The 19,207-nt window shown below is 47.2% G+C and overlaps 1 protein-coding gene across 3 annotated transcripts in view; it reads left to right on the top strand.

Moving 5' to 3' along the window:
• Positions 1 to 19,207, top strand: part of HIVEP3 (HIVEP zinc finger 3) — a 424,903-nt gene that overhangs the window by 355,512 nt on the left and 50,184 nt on the right. The window lies entirely within an intron of this gene.

Below are 19,207 nucleotides of genomic sequence, written 5' to 3'. Positions count from 1 at the left end.
ATTTAGAAAATTCTATTCGTTAACAGATTAATATACTCTCTAGTTTTGGCAATTAATATATCCCCCTTTTCCAGAAAGGGATTAAAGTGACTTCTGTAAACTATCCACTCAGTAAGCCTTTTCACAATTAAAGCTCCGCTCATTCACTCGCCAGCACCCACGGGTGGATGGGGCTCCACCCTGCGGAGCAGGCACAGAAAACGTAAAGAAGACAAAAGATAAACCCAGAGCCTGTGCTGTCTGAACTCTGTAGAGGAGGATATGACATGCGAAGCCGTTAGTACAGCATCTGGAGCCCGGTCCTGTGCCCATAGTGAGCAATCAAGAATTGGCAGCTGTCACTGCCACAAGAGAGAGGAGCTATGAGTGGCCTGGGTTGACAAGCAGGGGTGTGACCCCCTTTGGGAAAGAGAAATCACTCGCTTGGGCCAAACCTACCGGGAAACCGACTCGGAGAGGACTGTCACTTTTGAGAACGATTTAGAATTCTTGGGAAGGGAGTGGGAGTCCCTGTGGGCAAGTGAGTAGGGCTGTGCCTGGCCTGGCCTCCAGGGGGATGACTCAGTGCCCAGCACTCCGCAGGGCAGCCCTGCAGCCCCCCCCCCCCCACCACCACTACCACTCCTAACTGCTCCAGAGCCTCCCAGGGGGCTGCATCCTGGGAGGAGGTGCTGGATTTACCCTGTTGCACTGGCAAGGACAACAACTAGCGGAGGCTGTCCTATTTCTTCAGGACAAAGAAGAAGTGCCATTGGGTTTTCTGTGGTTCTGGGTGAAGGAAAGAGGCACCAGAATTTCAGGCTCTCAAGTTCCCACCTCTGCCCCTCTTCTCAAGTGGGAAGATGAAGTGGGGGAGGGAGCTGGCATCACAGTGCTCTGCAGGGAGGTGCTCTAGGAGAGTGATTCCAGGTCTTGGGGAATTCATTTTTTGTTATTGCTTTTAATTTACTCTTTAGTATATATTTTTCCATTACCATTTAGTCCCCTTATACCACTTCCTGCCCCCCGCAGCCACCACCACACTGTTGTCCATGTCCATGAGTCCTTTTCCTCTGTGCTCTATCCCCCACATCTAACCTTCCCCGCCTCTAGCTGTCATCTGTTCCCCATCTATGAGTCTGTCTCTGTTTTGCTTGTTAGTTCAGTTTGTTCATTAGATTCCACATATGAGTGAAATCATATGGTATTTATCTTTCTCTGACTGGTTTATTTCACTTAGCATAATGTTCTCCAGGTCCATCCACAGTGTAGAAAGAGTACAACTTTATTCTTTTTTAAATCTGAGTAGAATTCCATTGTGTAAATGTCCCATAGTTTTATCCACTCATCTACTGATGGACACTTGGGCTGCTTCCTTATCTTGGCAATCGTAAAGAATGCTGCAGTGAGCATAGGGGTGCTTATGTTCTTTTGAATTAGTGTTTTGGGTTCCTTCGGATATGTTCCCAGAAGGGGGATTGCTGGGTCAAAAGGCAGATCCATTTTTAATTTTTTGAGGTATCTCCATACAGCTTTCCATAGTGGCTGCACCAATCTGCATTCCCACCAACAGGTCAAAAGGGTTCTCCTTTCTCCACATCCTCGCCAGCACTTGTTGTCCATAGTACCCAAAGCAATCTATAGATTCAATGCAATTCCTATCAAAATTCCAATGAAATATTTCACAGAACTAGAACAAATATTTAAAAAATGTATATAGAATGACAAAAGGCCCCGAACAGCAAGAGCAATCCTGAGAAAGAAGAACAAAGTTGGAGGAATCATGCTACCTAATATCAAACTATACTACAAGGCCATAGTAATCAAAACAGCCTGGTACTAGCATAAAAACAGACACATAGATCAAGGGAACAGAATACAGAGCCCAGAAATAAACCCACACCTTTATAGTCAATTGGTATTCATCAGAGGAAGGAAGCACATACAATGGGCTAAAGATAGTTATTTCAATAAATGGTGTTGGGAAAATTGAACAGATGCATCCAAAAATTGAAACTAGACCACCTTCCTACTCTACACACAAGAATAAATTCAAAATGGATCAAAGACTTAAATGTAAAACCTGAAACCATAAAAATCCTAGAAGAAAACATAGGTGGAAAAATCTCGGACATTGCTCATAGAAATTTTTTGTCTCCCCAGGCAAGAGAAACAAAGGGAAAAATAAATAAATGGGGCTCCTTCAAGCTAAAAAGTCTTTGCACAGCAAAAGAAATCATCAACAAAATAAAAGACAACCCACAGAATGGGAGAACATATTTGCCAATACATCTGATAAGGGGTTGATATCCAAAATTTATAATGCACTTATAAAATTCAACACCAAAAAAAAAAAGAAAAAAAAAAAACAATTAAAAAATGGGCAGAGGACCTGAATAGACACTTCTCCAAAGAGGACATACAGATGACCTATAGGTATATGAAAAGGTGTTCAATGTCACTAATCATCAGAGAAATGCAAATAAAAACTACAATGAGATACCATCTCACACCTGTCAGAATGGCTGTCATCAATGAATCAAGAATTCATTGTTTTATGTCAACATATCCCTCCTGGTTCCCTGAGTGCAGGACACCATATTTGCCGAGGCTAAGGATGGAGCAGGAAGACAGACATGAGTCAGATCCTGGGTGCAGACTCAGGGAGCAAGGTCTTCTCGACAAGCATGCCACTAGGAATAAGAAGGCCTGGGCCATGGCATCAGCCCGACCACTTTCCAGCCTGGTCCCACAACCTCTCTGAACCTCTGTATCCTTATCTGCAAAATGAGATGTTAAGGCCCTTCCCAGAGGGCTGTTCAATTTAGGAACTATACAATTGTGAAGCAAACTTCAGACATAGTGTTTACAGCCCAAGGGGGTGGGGTGGGGGATGGGGAGATGGAGCCTAAATAGTAGGTTGGCTCTGCAGGGAAGAACCTGGCCCATTAGAGGACACGGTGACTGTTAAAGCCTTTGGTGAGCTCCACTCATGGCTCCCATGCAAGCTGCCATGGCTAGTGGTATTATTATTACCTGCACAGAGGTGTACCCACATCCCAGAGTAGAGGGGAATTGGTGCTGTCTGGGACCTTGGAGGCTGGATTGGGGGGGGGGGGGCAGAATGTGGCAGGGTGACAAGCAGGATTTGGCTGGACAAAGAAGAGAAGAGGGATCAGATAGCAGGGCCAAGGGAGGGACTTGATCCAAGGCCCAGAGGCAGAAAGGGTGGGAAGGCCTTGGGGCTCAGGTGGGACCCAATGGGAAGAAGCAGGTTGGGAGGCTAGAGAGGTGGGGCAGATGGCGCAGGGTGGGATCTCTCAGCCAGGCAGGAGGGTGAGGTCCAGTCCTGTCCTGGAGGAAGAGCCTGGGCTGTCGGGAAACAGGAGCCCACTTCCACACAGACCTAGTTGGGAGGTTCAGTGGGGGCCAGCATCAGGCCTCCTGAGGGGGTTATTCTTGGGGCAGCTGGCGGACCAGCCTAGGTAGCAGAAGCATCCCGACTATCAGTGTGGGTAACGTCTTTAGAGTCCAGCTGTGGTCAATGCCCTCCTTTTTCAAATATGGGAGCGAGCTGTGCAGAGTGGGCTCAGCTTACCCAGGGAGCCCAGGAAAGTGGGTGTCAGACAGAGTCACTGGATCCCCAGACATGGGGCCCTCCCCCTACACCTGGAGCAAAATTCTCCTGTTTTCTTGATTAATTATGCGGGCACCACCCTTGGGAGTTCCTGAGGAGGGAGTCAGGAGCACACTCTCTGGAGCCCCCTGCCTGCCCCGCTCCCAGCCCGCCCCGCTCTTTATTGAACGTGTGTCCCTGGGCAGGTCATGTGCTCTTCTGTGCCTCAGCTGCCTGTTCTGTCACATGTGCTCTCCCCACGGTGGACCCTGTGGAGCCTGAAGGTGATGGCCCCCAGCCGGAAGGGCCCATCTCCCCTCCTGGTGTGTCAGCGTCCTCGGAGGGATGTTGGTCTCTCTGCCAGTGAGTCACAACACAGTGATTTCCCAACTGCGGAGCACAGTGTCCACCTCCATGTCTTTTCTAGGAACTGTCAGAGAGACAGATGACAGAGAGCCTTCCTGGACCAACACTGTTAGAAAGTCTTAGGAAGTAAGGAAGCCCTTGATGCTGCACTGACAGGGAAATGGGAGCAGGAGCCACTGCAGCCCAGTGCCTGGCCTCAGGGGCCTAAGCAATTCCTAAGCATAGTTCAAGCCGAGAGCCAACAAAACAAAGGACAGGAAGGGGCTGCCAGGGGCACAGTGTCTTACAGAACTTTTCCCTAAAGCAAGTGCGGTTCATCCCCTCTCGCTTTCTGCAGGCAGGCAGCCAGGGCAGGCCAAGTCCAGTAAATGCTAAGGAAAGTAACAGGGCCGCAGGTCTGAGAGAGGAGCCTGGCTGAGGGAGAGCCAGACCTCCCAGGGTGCAAGCAGGGATGCTCGGGCAGTCCTTCCTCAGGTGAGGTCTGCCACTACGCCCGCCAAGGAGTAAAGCCCTTCTTTTGGCAATTGCAGGAGCCCCTGGCCGGCTTCCTCTCCATGGTCCTTAGAAGGAGACTTGCCATTGTAATACTTCACCCTTGTACAGGAGGCAATCCTTGTACAGGAACCCTCCCACAGGATGGGTTCATGATCCCACCATCACATTCAAGGGCGAGCCTTTCAGAAAAACAGACCAGAGACCTCACGGGAAGCTTTGTTTGGTTCGTTGTTTCATCAGTATCCTTTTTTCTCTTCTTGTATAGTGACAGAATTGTTAGCTGGGCACATGCCACCCAGCTGAAGACTACACTCCCTCGGCTTCCTGACAGCGAGGTGTGGTCTGTAGCTGGTGTGAACCCAAATCCTATACACGACTCCCAGTCTCGCCCTCCCCTTTCTCTTTCCTGCTGACCAGGATGTGGGTGTGATGGAGGGAGATGAGAGCCAAATGCTGTAGTTGACAGAAGAGTGAGATCAAAGATACCCACACCGTGAAGCCACCATGTCAGCCCATGGCCACTGGCACTCAGACTGTGGCACAAGACAGAAAGGAACTTCCATCTTGTCTGAGCCACCCTTGCAGTCGGGTCCTTGTTACAGGGACTAGAACCTGTATCCGAACACATACTGAGTTCACGATACCGTCCTTCATTCGTACGTATGAATGGACAACCGAGATCACCAAACATTAGGAGAAAACCAATAGCAGAAAGAGAAGGCCTAAGATGGGAAAAAAGAAAAAGTTAAGTTACTCCAAAGGAAACAGTTCAAATATATGAAAACCCTAAAATAAATTATCATTATCTTCAACAATAATTGAGGTTATTTCATTTACTAGAATGAAGTTAGGTAATCAGAGAAAAGAACATAATTATTGAAAATGTAAAATATGGCTCCTGAGAAAAATTCTGCGGGTGAACTGAATGACGTAACAAATAGGGATGGAGACAGGTTGGGGATCTAGACGTTGAAACTAAGACTGTATCCCAGAACGCAGAGGAAAACCTCAAGGAGAAGAGCATGAGTGCCCACGGGGGGCAGGCCCGGGAGGGCTGACGTCTCCGCAGGAGACCTGGGAGCAGACCACACACGGTGGCCGAGGGAGACAGAAACGGGCAAAGATACAGCAAAAGATATTTTCCCTCAGTTGAAGAAACATGCACTGATTTTAAAATTAAAAGAGCACACTCAGTTTAGGACAGGATTAGCAAAAAGAAAATTTAGACCCATTTTGTTGACATTTCCAAACACCAAGTGTGAAAAACAAAAAGCTTCCAGAGAGGGCTAAGACTGACATCAGAATTCCTCCTCCTCAGCAACACGAGACGCCGGGACCCTGGAGCAGCGCCTCCCAAAGTCCACAGGACACTGATTTTGAAATAAGAATTCTATCCCCTCTGATGTGGAAAGCAAAATAAAGACTTTTTAATATAAGAATTCATAAAGTTTTTCACTCAGTCATCTATATTTTCTGGCAGAAAAAAAGAAAACCTTCCTGGAGTTCCTTCTGTCAATCAAAAGAAGGAATCCGAAAAGATGGCAGCACAGGATTCAAACGGAAGGAGAAGCCATAAACTCTCTCTGGGAGAACTGACCGGCTGACTGTTTTTCTTGTGACAAAGTTTCAGTCTTGTGGAATTATTACATTTCTTTCTCTTTGGTCCATTCATACTCAGTGATTCCCCACTGATCGTGAATAATATCTTCACGATCTTGTTGTTTACTAGTTCCAATTTGTAGAGTTAACCTGTAGACTCTATAATTATAAGATAGAGGAAAATATCCATGTTATGAAATTTGACCATGCAAGAGTAATAATGTATAAGTAACAAAAAATTGAAGACGATGGGGAAAAGGAAGCGGAAAGAAGAGAATGTGCACAAATTCCTCATTGTTCATAGCAGGAAGGGAACAGGTGCTGCTAAAGTTGACAGACCAGGAGAGAGCAGTTTAAGTGTATTATTTGAAGATGTTAAAGGCTACTAGAATAACCAAAAATATTAGACTATCAAAACTGGTGAGATGGAGTGGAAAGAAGTGGGGGGAAAGAGTAAATACAAAAAACCTGCCCGCTTTACATCAGCATCGGCACTGGAAAGGAGTGAAGACGGTTTTGAATTTTGCAAACTGGAAGACAGCAGGCTTTGGAGGTGAGCAATTGTGTAAGAAGTGGGCTCCAGGCCCCACCAGTGCCGTATCTCATCGGCACCAGCTGCCATGCAAGCGCACCTGTCTTGCGACTCCAGGCATCGGATGCTTCATGACCGAGGGGAGGCTCGTTCATTCACTCAGCAAATGTTTACGGGGAACTCATGCAAAGAAACAAGTCTGAAGCCCGATTTGGTTCATGTCCTTGGCCTCCCCCTGCTGCTCTGTGCACGTCCGACCCTCTGACCCCACTGAGTTCCCTGCCTTCCCACACACAGTGTTTCCCCAGCCTCGCCGTGCCTTTGCCCACGTTGGTCCCCGTTTCTGCTTGGTGAAATCCCATTTGCCCTCAGGAGCCCGGGGCACCGTCCCTGAAGTCTGCCCTTCTGAGCACTCGCTGCCCGGCGGGCCGCACTCGGGACCATTTCTATCACGGCCTCCACCACCTTTCATCACCCGTTTCCGTCCGCCTCTCTCCTTAGAGGCTTTGCACTTTTCAGGGGAAAACTCCATGTCTTTTTTAAAATTAAGGAATAACACACACACAATTATGTACACATATCATAAGTATGCACACAGCATAACTGTACACATGTCATAAGTTGTATATACAACTCAAATACTTTTTGCATATATACACCCATATAATATGCATGGTTTTGATGTGCATTTCCCTAATGAATAACATTCCTGCCCCGCCCAAAAGCTCCTGCCTTCTCCTTCCTAGTCAATACCTCCCTGCCCCACCAGAACAAATCACTATTCTGATTTCCAATACCATAGAATTAACCTGGCCTGTTCTTAAACTTCAATTAAGTAGAGTCAAGCAGTAAACAGTCTATTGTGCCTGAATTCTCTTCCTTATTATGTCTGTGAGATCTCTCTGTATTTCTGTCCATAGCAGTACCTTGTTCTTTTTATTACTATTTAATAATTCTTGTATAAATATACCACAGTTTTATTTATCCATGCTATTTGTTGTTAGCATTTGGGCTGTTGCCTGCTTTTTGCTGTCGTGAATGAAACTACTGTGAACCTTTTTGTTTGTGGTTTTTGGCAGACATACACGTGCATTTCTGTAGAATACGTTCTTAGTTTGGGGTCATAGGGTAGGTGAGTGTGTAGCTTTGAAGATTGTGCCAATCAGATGTCCAAACGCTGGTGCCCACCTTCCCACCGACAATGCGCAAGAAGAGTTCCAGTCGCCCCACTTCCTTGCCAGCATGCGGTGTCATCATGCGTGTTTCATCTGCGCCACTCGGGTGGATGCATGGTGGGTTCGGTTTGTGTTTTCCTGCCGAGTAATAATGTTGAGCACCTTTCCATATGCTTCTGGACCATTTATATCGCATCTTTTTAAAAATACTTATTCAAATCTTTTGTCGTTTTTAAAAATTGTGGTAAAATACACATAATACATAATTTACCATCTTAACCATTTCTAAGTTCAGCAGTGTTGTTTTCACACTCTTCTGCCATGTGAATGAACCTCCAAAACTCTTTTCATCTTGCAAAACGGAAACTCTACACACATTAAATGACCACTCCCCTCTTCCCTCCCCGCACCCCCCCCGGAAACCACCATTCTTTCTTTTTGTTCTGAGTTTGACTATTCTATAGGTACCTGTAATTGGAATCATATAGTATTTGTCGTTCTGTGACTTGCCGATTTCACTTAGTATGATGTCCTAAAGGTTGATCCCCATGGTAGAATGTGTCTGAATGTTTTCCTTTTCTTAAAGCCAGATGATATTCCATTGCATGTGTATTCCACGTTTGGTTGATTTATTCATCTCATCAGTGAACATTTGGTTTGCTTCCGGCTTTTTGGCTATTGTGACTAATGCCGCTAGGAGCACGGAGTACAAATACCTCGGTGAGGCTCCACCTTCCATACTTTTATACCCAGAAGTAAAATTGCTGGATTGCATGGTAATTCTATGTTTAATTTTGCTAAGAAACCACCATCCTGTTTTCCGTGGAGGCTGCACTGTTTTGCACTCCCGCCAGCAGCATGCCGCAGCTCCGACGTCTCCACGTTCTCCCCAGCACTTGCTTCCTGGGGTTGCCGTCGGGAGTAGCCCTCCCAGAGCACATGAGGGGGTATCTCTCATGGTTTTGATTTGCATTTCCTTAATGAATAATGATATTGAGCACCATTTCCTGTGTTTGTTGGCCATTTTCATATCTTCTCTGGAGAATGTCTATTCGAGTCCTTTTATCATTTTTTAACCTGGTTGTTTGGTTTTGGTTTTTGAGTTGTAGGAGTTCTTTTTGTATTTTGGATATTAACTCCTTATCACACATTCGACTTGCAAATATTTTCTCCTGTTCTGAAGGTTGCCTTTTCCCCCTTTTTCATTCTGTCCTTTGATCAGAAGGACAAATTGCTACATTTTGATGAAATCCAGTGCATCTGCTTTTCCTCTGGTTGCCTGCGCTTTCAGTGTCAGATCTAAGCCATCGATTGCTAAACCAGTGTTGTCAGGAGGCTTTTCTCCCATGTTTTCTTCTCAGAGTTTTATAGTTTTGGCTCTTATGTTTAGGCTGTATCCATTTTGAGTTAAATTTGGCCAAAAGTTAATTAGGTTGTCTGCCTTTTTAAAATTCATTTTTAGGGATATTTAATATGCTGGATGAGTCCTTTGTCAGACATGTACGCAAACGTCTTCTTCTAGTCCGTGGTTTGCCTTTTCATTCTCTTACTGGTCTTTTCTGGTGAGCAGACTCTTTTATTTCACTATTTATCAATTCTCTCCTTTGTAGTTAGGTGATTACGCTTTTTGTGAACTAGGTAAGAAATCTTCGCTGGATCCAAGCTCGTGAGTCGATATTGTTGTGTTTTCTTCTGCAAGTTTTATTGTTTAATCTTTTATATTGAGGCCAATCATCCATTTCACATTAATATTTGTGTATGGTGTGAGGTAGAAGCCTACTTTGTTTTTTTCCTTATGGATAACTAATTGCTTCAGCACTAGTTATTGAAAAGATTATCATTTCTCCACCAAATGTGGCAACACCTTAGTTATAAATCAGCTGACTATGTGTGTGGTAGTCTGTTTCCTTACTCTGTTGTTTCCATTGTTGCTGTTGTTTTATCTCTCCTTGTGTTGGTACTACATGGTCCACTTTACAGTAAGGTCTATAATTTTTCTGTTTTCCTGTTGTTGGCCTGGCATCAGGAAGGTCCACGTGATGCTTGAGGATTGAGTGAGGTGGACTTCAAAGTGATCATGGTAACTGCTGTAGCACTACAAGTACAGTTGTGTCCATCCTGCCACGTGGGTAAGAATGGTAGAGCCCACAGGCAATCCCTACTGTTGTCATTGTTTACTTTTTTGAATGCACTATATGTACCACCTAGTCTCCCTGGTCGTTAGTCCTTATATAGTTTATTCTATAGTGAGTGTGCATGTGTGTGTGTTATAGTGTGTTCTGTGTATTTCCCTTCATAGTAGACTGAGGAGCCTTAACTACCTAGGAAGCCTATAGGCAGGAATGCCTTCTATACCAAGGTCATTTGTGCAGAAACAAAATGTCATCAAAGGAACTGATGAGAGAACAGGTCACGGTGACAAATGTGGAGTGCAGGTCTGTCTTAGGCGACACTGATGTGAGACTGGCAGAGTGCAAATGGCCAGAGACAAGTCGCCTGGCCCCGTCCAACTCTCGTTTCAGGCTTTGTTCTTTCCTGAGCTCTTTCACCCGCAGGTAATTCCTAGACCATTTAAGATTAAACGGGTTAAGTTCAGACGCTTGCCAAGTTCTCCAGGGTGTCCGGAAGCTCTCTTTAATCTTTACTGCAACCAGGGGGATATGATAAATATGAGATGGGTAGGTGCATAGGTAACTAGATTTGTAACAATAGATAATTCAGTAGATTAGTAAACTACAAGTGTCTGGGTTTCATTGGACCCTTGTTGAGTCGAGACTGCAGTCCCTGATCTCAGTTCATTTTCTGTATCAATGGGAACAAGACAAACACTGTCAATACTTTTCTAGGTGAGAGAAAAAAAAAAGCTCTTAATGAGACCAGCCACATAATGGGAAGGCAGGCTGCTAGGAACAAGGTTTGGTTACCCAAAGTGTCAGGACTGTGATTTAAATCTGGTCCTGTCTGCAAGGCCGGCATGGCCCCAGCTGCCCTGAGGCTCTGTGCTGCAGAGGTCCTCTGATGGCCCGGGTCCAGGTTCCTGCTCTGCCGTTGCCAGCTGTGTGATTGTGTGCTTTGGTTTCCTCATCAGTAAAATGAGGATGACCATCATCCCTGCCTGATAGAGTTATTGTGTAAACACTAAGAACAGCCCCAACACATACTAAGAGTTCAGTTGTTTGGACAAGATGCAGGACATTGGTTTGAACCATCTTTGACTGAGTTATCATGACTACAGACAATCAGGGCTACGTCTGGGCTTCCAAAGGTCTAGCAGCGTGGAGTTCTGGCTGCATTATTGCCTAGTCTTGACTGGGAAAGATGCTCCTGCTTTCCTCAGGGGTGTCAGTGGAACCCTTGTCCTCCCTGGGAATGTCAGTTCCACCTTAGTCCCTGGGCTCTCTAACAGGAAGACAAACACTAGCCAGATAGAACTGACTTGGTATTGCCTAGCTCTCTCTTTGCTATGAATAGAATTTGCTTTTTGACCAGTGTGTAGAAATTCTAAGCCCTGGCTAGGTCTTAGGGTTGGGAAGGAGAAGAAGGAAAAGTAGGAAGGCAGAAACCACAGTCACCCAAGGGAAGTGATTTGAGAGCCTCCCAGACAGTGACTAATCCACCACTCACTGGCGGTGGGGAGAAGCATTTATCAAAAAACTCAGTTCTGAGCAAGGTCATGCTGAGTGATTTGTGCATGAGGGGGAGACTCTGGTGCAAGTGGAGATGGATATAGTTAACTGGGAAGACTTCCTGGAGAAGCGAGGGTGCTGGGAAGAAAGGCACAATCTTTCTGGGCCATTCTGGCTAGGGTCAGCACTCTTGGGGCCTTTCTAGACAGTGGCCGGCACTTGGGGTTCATATCTGACCTCTACCCTTTCTTGTATCATCTGAAGCAATTAGCCTCACCTCTTTGAGCTTCAGTCTTTTCATCTGCAAAAAGGGGACATGTATGAGCATTAATATGTGAATGTTTAGTATAGTTTGGGTACATGGTAGATGCTCATTTAGCATTTTTAAAATATTTTCAGCACTTGACTCAGTGCTGGGGTCAGTGCCAGGCATTGCAAATCCAAAGTTGAATAAGGCCCAGTCTCTGCCCATTCCAGGAGACCGGTTTGCCAGGAAGGTGCTCATGAACTGGTGAACTCACAGACCTGACCCACACCAGATATCTCAGGCTTCTCAGGGTTGGCAGAAAACTTCTTCCCAATATAGGCAATCCATCAGACCCTAGGGAGGCCTATTTTCCATGATTGAATCCAGGCCAGAGGATGTGAGGGGCTGGTCACCCCAAAAGCCTGACCCAGCCCAGTAGCACACCCCTGGCCACCACACGGGGCCATATTTTGCCTTCCACTTACTTTCTGAAGATTGGTATTGACCCCAGCTGTTAGATCTGTTTGGTACGACTTTTTGTTTGGGACTTTTTCTTGTCATAGTGCCTACAAGGGAACATGTAGAAATCTTTGACTATGCCCGAACCCACCCTAGCAAAATGTGGGACCCACGCTAAGACAAATGGGCTCAGGAGCCCCAAAGCTCAGGCTGAGGGAAAGGCAGACAACTCAACGCCCCCTGTGGACACATTCTAGTCTCCCGTGTTCTGCACAGGTTGTACCTCCCATCTAGACTAGAATCCCTTTCTTCCAAATCTATCATCGTTTTCCCCATCTTTCAAGGACCAGCTCAAACACATCTTCCTCTGGAAAGCATTCCCTGACTCTTTTATGGAATTAGCCTCCAGACTCCTCTCTCTGCCCATCCCTAGGGAACAGCGATGTGTAAACACAGAGTGACCAGAGCATGTCTGTTAGGTTTGATGTAAAAGTGCAGGGCGGGCGAGGAGGCTGGGAAGGCTGATTATACTGGGGCTGAAATGCCATTGGTTGACTCTCCCTGCAGTGGGGAGCCATTAGAGTTCTTAACAGAGGGAGAAGTCTGGTGAGGTTGGCTGTTGAAGAGGTTTCTCTTGCCACAAGGAATGGCGGAGTGGGGTGGAGTAAGGCGGGGGAAGCTTGGGAACCTAGAGGCAAGGCAGAAGACTGTCATCAGTTTCTGCAAATGCCAGGCTGTAGACAAGCATAGGCTGGATCTCCATGGGGAATTTTGTGAAAATGTAGATTCTGGGGCCCTTTTCCCACATATTTGTTTCAGTGGATCTAGAATGGGGCTAGAACCTGTGTTTTTAGAAGACACCCAGGGAATTTTGGTGGGGTGATGGTGGACTATTCAATAAGGATACTAGAACAACTGGCCAGCTATACTGGGAAAAAAATCAAGCTTTATCTTTACCTCACTCCTTAAGCAAAGGTAAATGCCAGATGGAGTCAAGATGGTGACTGAAAGGGAGGGACGGAATGGCAGAGGAGTGGGTGGGCGGGGGGGGTGGGGCAAAAGGATGGAAGGAGATAAATAAACCATAAAGGAACTGGAAGAAAATTCGGTGACATCCTAAAAAATAATCTTGGACGTGGAACCTAAAAGTCATAAAGGGAAGATTGACTTTTCGTTTCATTGACCACATGGAAACAAAATTTTTCTCTTTAGCAAAGTTAAATACTAATAATAAAGAGGTCGAAATATTTGCAGTTTACATACAGGGTGAGGCAAAAGTAGGTTTACAGTTGTTAATATAATGCAATAATTGATAAGTAACAGTATAAGAATAACCTCGGTGTTTCATGTACTTACAACTGTTAACCTGCTTTTGCCCCACCCTGCGTAAAGGATCAATACCCCCAATATCAAAGAGCTTATACAAACAAATAAGAAAAATATTGTTCATTAGAAACATAAGCAAAAAATATAAAAAATAATTGTCTGGATGAAATAATTAATACGTTCATGTAAAGTTCTAAGCCTCTGTAGAGATCAAGAAATACAGATTTTTACATAATAAGATGCCACTGTGGTTGGCAGAATAATGGCCCCAAAGAGGTCCACATTCTAATCCCTGAAACCTTGTGAATATGTTGTCTTTCGTGACAAAAGGGACTCTGTAGCTGTGACTAGATTAAGGATCCGGAGACGGGGAGGTTATCCTGGATTATCCAGGAGAGCCCAACATCATCACCAGAGCTTTTATAAGTGAAAGAGGGAGGCAGTGTGGTGGATGTTAGTGTCGTTCGCTGTGGGAAGGATGTGGCAGGGGGCTGCTGGCTTAGAAGCTGGGGAGCACCACAAGCCGAGGACGGCAGGCAGCCGCTAGAAGTTGGAAAGGTGAGGAAAGGGATTCACCACTGGAGCCTCCAGAAAGGTACATGGCCCCACCTCGATTTAGCCCAGTGAGACCCATTTCAGACTTCTGGCCCCTAGAAATGTATGATACTTCCCAGCCAGGGTACATGCCTGGGTTGCAGGCCATAACCCTCAGCAACCACACATTGATGTTTCTCTCTCTCTATCTCCCTCCCTTCCCTCTCTAAAAATAAATAAATAAATCTTAAAAAAAAAAAAAAAAAAAAAAAAGTATGATACTAAAATGTGCTGTTTTGACCCACTAATTCTGTGGCCGTTTGTGCCAGCAGCAGCGGGAGGCTAGTGCAGTGATTTCATGTTAGTAAGTATTAAAGACATTGGTTATATTCCGGGTAGAAAAATAAAGTTTGGAGAAACAGTTCTCACGCAGAATTGGAGTGTAAATTTGTGCTTTTGGAGGAGCTATTTGTCAGTACCTATCAAAAGCTTCATGGCACACTCCCTGGGGCTGAGCATTTCCCCTTCTTGGAATTCATCCTGTGGATACAATCACACTAGTATGCAGAGCATGTTCTCTGTAGCGTTTCCTGGAATAGAAGAAGCTGAAAACAACCTTCATATGCTTCCATAAAGGACTGGCTGAACGTGAATGTAGCCCCTAATGGGATACTAGCTGCCCTTAGAAAGAGTGAACCTAGATGTCCACACATAAGGTTAAAGAAGCAAATCAGGAGGTAGTTTCCTCAAAATGCCCTAGGGCATGGGGAAGAACACGTGAAACTAACTGTGGCTTCTGCGAAGAGGGCATGTAGGGGGCAGGGGGACGCAGGAGATAGTACAATTCTACAATGGCTTAAAATTGCTCAAGTGCATTTTCATTGTTTATAAACGTAAAGAAGGAAAAAGCTCCCCAGGCTTTCTGTTCTGTAGCCAGTCTTTGGAACTTCTGGTCTAGACAAATCTGCTGGTCTGGACCAGAGCCGCTAGAATGGGCACAGAGGAGACATGGGAAGCAGAAACAGCCAGACATGTGGTACTTCAATTGTCCCCATTTTACAGGTGGGGAGACTGGAGACGAGAGAGGTTCCAAGAATTTCTGGTTAGGGGACGCAGAGACAGTATTCACACAAGAGTTGCAAAGCCACCTTGGGAGTCATTGTGTGGTGGTGCCGTGTGTGTGTGTGTGTGTGTGTGTGTGGCCTCAGGGACAGGATGCTTTTCATAGCAGGTCCCCGTCTTGTCCTTCAGGCCTAAACCCTAGTCTGTGTTGTTACCTGCAGCCTTTTGCATTAGGTTTCAGCTTTTAAAGTGAAGAGGAAGCCTGCTTTCCTAGTGTTTTTAAGATCAGTATGTTTTATTACCATCAGTAAAATTTTGACCAGGTTTTAGCATACTAGCTTGCATGCAGGCATATGTTTGTGTGTGTGTGTAACTAAATTACAAGCAAAGAATTTTATCAAGCCGCACGAATTTGGAGTTCGATTGCCTGAATAGACCCTGGGCATCTGGCCCCTGTCCCCATCTTGCCTCAGTCTCATCTAGCTCGGCTGGTGGGCCAAGCTGCTGAGTCTAGAGCCCAAGGCAGATTCGAGCTGGCCTCCTGCCCAGATGGGGGAGCCGTCCTCCCGACAGAGCCTGCCTCCCATCGCTCCTCCGGCAGAGCCTCCGCAGGACCCACTCTGGGCTCTGGCCGTGCTGTCCCAATGCCTGGGATGTGGAAGTTGCTTTCTTGTTTGATTTCAAAGCTTCGGGCCACCTTGCCTGGGCCCTGTTGGCTCTTCCATCTCTTCTCACTCCCCTGAGGCCTTCGTGGCTGCAGCCCCAGCACCCTGTTCTCTTTTCTGTTGGGCTGTCTTAACAGCTAGCCCTGTGGAAGCTTCCAGAAGTGGGAGCTGAGTTGTCTGATGTCAGCTAACTGGCTCTCGAAGCTCAGATTTTCCTAAACCCTCAATCTGGCTCTGGAGGCCAGACTTTCCTCATGGCTCTAAGCTGGTTTCTGAGCCAGAGCTCTGAGTGTCGTGGCCTCGGTGGCAGACAGCGTGGGCCCCATGGCCCTTGTCCCACCACCAGCAGAGGACGTCTATCCCCCTGTGGTCTGCGGCTCAGGCCCCGGCTGGCCCAGCCCCTGGGCCCTGGCAGGGAAACCCTCTACCTCTGACCTCATGTCACTGGTGGCTTTTACAGGCACCCTTACCAAGTCTCTGGAAAAACAGGTTTTTCTGTTACTTCCAGTTCACATTAAACTTGACACATACCCCCAGAAGCACAGAAGGTAGAAAAGAGTCTTTTTCTTAGTGTGGTCAGTGATTAGAAACCGCCCTTCTAGAGCAGTTGAAGAGTTAAGTGAGAAAATGCTTATGCCGACCTGAATTGTGATCCACTCCGAGGCCGAGGCCCTCCTAGTTCCTGGAGTTTTGATCCACATCTGCACCCACAGTCCCAGGTGTCCCCCCACCCCCTGCACCACACTCCTCTTGTTTTAAGAACCTCAGACCTGTCGTGAGGTGTAGAGCAGGGCAGCTGAGAGCACTGACTAAGGAGTCTGAGGACCCCTGTGGCCCTGGGCTAGTCATTTACCACCGTGGCTCAGGCACCTTCCCTGCAGATCAAAGGGGTGGGCTTTCTGCCCCCCAGGCTTCGCTGACTCCATAACCTGGGGGACCAGTGGTACTGGTTGCACCTCTCTCAGAGTGGGCAGGCAGGGAGGCCCTCCCCAGGGAGCCCAGGCCAACTCACAGGTATAGGCCGGATGTTGACCCTAGGCACGTGGTGCTGGCCCAGTGAGTCACCTGATGATACAATAGTCTCCTGACTGTTTCCATCATCCACCCACCACTCCCACCTGGCTTGGGAATTGTCCCAAACCCCAGCCACTGGCACGCATTTCCCAACCTGCCCCTAGGGAGCCTGGTGGTTCAGTGAAGGGACAACTGCGAGACTGGACAGTGTAGGGCCCTCCTTGGCCAACTGACCCCCACTCAGGCTGTTAATTTACCACCTAGTCACGTGGCAGGGTCCCACCCATCCATCAGAATAAACAAAGCTTACTTCTAGCTAACATTATGGGCAGGGAGGTGCTTTGACATCCTTGCATGAAAGGGTCAATAGAAATAGTAAGTATAGGTGACCCTTTATCACCCATGCACAGTCCCTGCAGGCCTGTCCCCACACAGGCGCAGCCAGGCCCCAGAGTCCCAGACCAGCCTGGAGAACAGTGCTCTGTCCACACTCCAGATGACGCCTGCCTTGTCTGACTTTTAGGTGACTCGGCATTCCACCCACCTTAGTCTGGATAATCAAGGCCTGGTACAATGCCACCATGATGGACTCCCCACCATGAGCCAGGCTCCCCATTTCTCCTGTCCAGCAGGCCTCCTTTGCTATTAACCCCCCAGACACCTGCTGACACTCCTCATTGGAGATGTAGCCGTGTCCCCGGGGCCAAGCCAGCACTCCCACAGAGCAGAGAGCCACAGGCTGCAGCGCCCACTGTACCACTGCCGTCAGAGAGGGCGTTGACTCACTGGGGCAGGAGACAAACCCTGGCCAGAGGCATAGGACAGTCTGGCTCTGCCACTGCAGCTGTGCAATTTTTAGGCAAAATCACATCATCCTTCTAGGCTTCAGTCTCCTCATCTGTCAAGTGAGAGGACTGGCCTAGATAACCGATCTCTAAGAATCCATTAGGAGGCCACAGTGTAATGTCAGTCCTCAATAGCAAGATCAAAAGTTTATACCCGATATCCAGAGTGAACGCTTGTGCCTGGTTTGGGTCCCAAGGTATTGATTATAAAGGTAACCATTTGTCCCAATTTGCCTGGGACAGCCCTGATTTATTCTTGTTGCTCCTCCATAATCCTGGTAATGCCTCTTTCACTCTCGAGCATGCCCCAGATTGAATGATACCTTCCCTGGTCCCCCTGCTGATGGTTATCTGACGAAGTGAGGTTTCCCTGCCGTGCCTACGCTGGCCCTGCTTTGGGAGGATGCCTTCTCTGCCTGAGTCAAAGGAGGGCTTCGATGGCTCAAAGAATAGCCTTTGCTGGGTTGTGACCTTCCGTGACAAACACTGGGCCCTGCATTTGTGGGAGGAATGTCATTTGGAGAGACAGGTGATCACATACATCATCCTCTGCCCCCTGCACCACACGAGTAAGTTCTTCTCAAGCAATCCTTTGCTTCCTGCAAGGAACTGAGATATTTCTTCATCTCTACCTTGGAAGGACTCTGTAATGGACCACAGCTCTCTGTTCCCCTCAGCTGCTGGGAAGCTCCAATATAATTGTATAGCTGAGCTAGAGAAACACTGTGAGCCCTTATGGTTGGTATCCCAGTGTTCTTGCTGTCCCTCCAGCCCTGACTTCCTGCCTCATTTACATTTCCCTGTGTTCTGATTTGTCATTCTTATTTGCAGTTATATTTATTTATAGCTTGTCATTTTTCAAATAAATATACAATTTTGCGATAGTTCTCTTGAATTCTTTGTAGAACAAAGGTGGAAAGGGAACACAAAAGGAATAAATTTATAGTGTATAACGTTTAGCTGATAGGTTGAACCGCCTGCCCCTCCGTGGCATGTCATTACGTCTGAGGCCCTGCCATTTGTGAGACAATCACTCGAGTCTCTCGGACTTGTTGACTTTCTCAACACCCTGTGAAAGTGCAAAGAGCGCACCTTCCAGTCTGTATCAGGAAATATCTCATGGAAAGCAGGGCAAGGGCAGGAAGGGAGCCTGACGTCAGGGTGCTGAGGGCGGAGCATGCTCACGGGAGAGGGAAGAAGGCTGGGGAGGCACCGGGCATGCACTCAGGCCCTCACCCAGGGGACCGTCACCTGCGAGGGGCTGGGGAATGGTCTCCAGCCACAGGAACCTGGGTCTGGTGCCTGCCCTGCCCCTTAGGAACATGCTTCCTTAGCAGACCCCCTTCCCGCTGCGGTCCTCGGTTTTCTCCACTGGGAAGAAAGGTGGAACATTGAGACTGGAGCCCAGACTTCTGTCTCAACTGGCTTTGAAATGCTGCCCATGCTGCTGGGGACAGGGACCCTGAGAAGCACTTGGAGCCTGAGGAGCCTAGACTGCCTGACTTCCGGTGGGCTCCGGGAGGATGTGCACACTTGGAGATCCCCCCAGAACAACTTTGCCCCTCAGCGTAGAAAGGACCACCATTCTGAACCACTTCCAGGGTATCTCTGGGGCACTGGCTGGGCAAGGAAAGGCTGCAAAATGGGAAGAACCTGCCAGAACAAGC

The sequence above is a fragment of the Phyllostomus discolor genome, chromosome 5, assembly GCF_004126475.2.
Source record: "Phyllostomus discolor isolate MPI-MPIP mPhyDis1 chromosome 5, mPhyDis1.pri.v3, whole genome shotgun sequence".
In the NCBI taxonomy this organism is placed as follows: domain Eukaryota; kingdom Metazoa; phylum Chordata; class Mammalia; order Chiroptera; family Phyllostomidae; genus Phyllostomus; species Phyllostomus discolor.
This window is presented reverse-complemented; position numbering and strand designations above follow the sequence as displayed.